General features: G+C 50.0%; 1 protein-coding gene across 1 annotated transcript in view; it reads right to left on the reverse strand.

The window, feature by feature from the left end:
* tenm2a (teneurin transmembrane protein 2a) overlaps window positions 1–2,500 on the reverse strand; it is a gene marked incomplete at both ends in the record, with an annotated part of 135,124 nt that overhangs the window by 52,229 nt on the left and 80,395 nt on the right. The gene's annotated exons all lie outside the window — the stretch shown is intronic.

The following is a 2,500-nucleotide window of genomic DNA, read 5'->3' on the forward strand; positions in this document are numbered from 1 at the left end:
TAGAGATAATGCCTACAGCACGTCGTGGCCAATGACTGACCTGAGGCCTGTTGCTGAGCTTGCTCTGTGAAGTCTCAGTCTGTTCTGCAGCTGGTCTATTTTATATCATCGGAAAAAAAGATAGTGTTATCCTCACTGTATCCCCCACCCCAACCCACAGACTGCTGAGCTGACTGTGTGTGTGTGTGAGTGAGTGAGTGTGTGTGTGTGTGTGTGTGTGTGTGTGTGTGTGTGTGTGTGTGTGTGTGTGTGTGTGTGTGTGTGTGTGTCTGTGTGCGTGTGGTTGGGTGCAGGGTACTGCTCCAGAAATGGGGGATTACTGTGCATGTCTGAGCCCTTTGAAGTCGCGTCTGGTTTGGTCACGGATTGCAGTGCGTGTGTGCGTGTGTGTGTATGTGTGTATGTGTGTGTGTGTGTGTGTGTAGCGGAGTCTGTGTGAGTGAGTCACACGCCTCCGTGAGCCCACCTCAGCTAAACTCTCCTCTACTCTGCTAAGCTCTGTCTACTGCTGCTGGTGTGTGGAGGGGCTCAGGCCGGAGAAACACTCCCCCACACACACACACACACACACACACACACACACACACACACACACAGACACAGACACAAACACACACAAACACACACAAACACACACAAACACACACACACACACGCACACACACGCACACACACGCACACACACGCACACACACACACACACACACACACAAACACACACAAAGAAACACCTACGGACACAGAAATCTGTTAAACTGACAGGAGAGTGACAAAGGACACAATTAGGAAGAGGAGATCCACCCACCCCCCCACCCACACACGTACATACACACACACATACACACACAGACACACACACACACACACACACACACACAGACACACACACACACACACACACACACAAATGCAAACTCAGCACCACTTTGCATCACCTGACCCAGAGGAGCAGTCAAACGCAAATGGACTGTGTACGTGTGTTTGTGTGTGTGTGTTTGTGTGTGTGCGTGCGCGTTCTCCCACATTAACACCCTCTATCTGCATGATGCAACTCTCCAAGGTACAGAGGTAAACATGCTCACTCAACTCCAAAACAGTGGACTACAGCCAGGCTCTCTCCACAGCCCGGCAACACATCCTCTGCTCACTAATGTCTCCTAAACACCGTGCTGTTCTGAAGGAAGGCCTTTGAAGCTAAACAGTAAATGATACACTGTGTTAGACAGCTGAGTCAGTCAGTCAAGGCAGTCTTTGGCTCTTAAGCTCCGAGAGGAAAATTAGATTTTTAATTACTGCATGACCCCGGGTATATTACAGCATATTAATGAGGATCATTAACCTAGAGGTAACTAAGACCCCTCCTCATTAACTACATCTGATAGGACCTGTCGCCTGACACAACCTGCACTGTGTGTGTGTGTGTGTGTGTGTGTGTGTGTGTGTGTGTGTGTGTGTGTGTGTGTGTGTGCGTGGGTGTTTAGACTGCTTGATGCGTTCACTTCAATATCGACGTTTGCAACAATACAGCTAGTATACACATATTCACATCTACTCAAAGAGGGAGAAAGCGTGTGTCGTTGGTGAAAGCGAACAAGTGAACAGTACTTGTGGTCCCACACACACACACACACACACACACACACACACACACACACACACACACACAGCTAGAGTGCAGCATGTCAGCACACAGAGGCGTTGCAAACTGAACAGAGGAGTGTGTTACTCGACCTGCTGTGGTCTCCATGTGTGTGTGACGATCAACTGTCTGAGTGGCATAGCATAGCATCTCCCTTTCACTCTCTCTTTCTCTCTCTCTCTCTCCCTCCATCCATCCCTCCCTCCCCTCCATTTCTCCATTCCACTCACTAACACATTCACTCTCCTTCCACCCCCCCCCCCACCCTCCATCGCTCCTCTTCTCCCTTCCTCCTCCTCTCCCTCTGTGTTTTAGCTCCAGTGCTATAGTACCATTAGGCTGCAGTCTCTGAGGCATCGAGCAGACGCTTTTATCTCTGCAGAGAGGAGGCCAGTCACATTGAGTTTGTAACGTCTGCGCGCACACACACACACACACACACACACACACACACACACACACACACACACACACACACACACACACACACACACAGCTTTTACAGACCTACTCCTCCCTCACTACCCCTCTCTCTCTCTTTCTCTCTCTCTATCTTTTTGTCTCTATTTCCCCCTTCTCTATCTCTCAATTTGTTTCTCTCTCTCTCTTTTTCTCTCTCTCTCTTTATCATGTCTCAGCAGTTTATTCATTCCTCTTTACGTAAGTCTGTCCCTCCGCGGCAGCCTGCTCTTAGAGAGGCTGTTCTATTCACATGCAACGCTGCGCAACGCAAACAAAGCCCAACCCCCAATCCACACTGCTGCCCTCCACACAGAGACCAGCGGCTCGGGAGCTGACTCTGGAATAATGGCTCTACCTTGGTCGTAACTTGTCTTGGGAAGGAGGTGGGGGAGGGGGGGG

Source organism: Argentina silus (genome assembly GCF_951799395.1).
Source record: "Argentina silus genome assembly, chromosome: 15".
NCBI classification, from domain to species: Eukaryota; Metazoa; Chordata; class Actinopteri; order Argentiniformes; family Argentinidae; genus Argentina; species Argentina silus.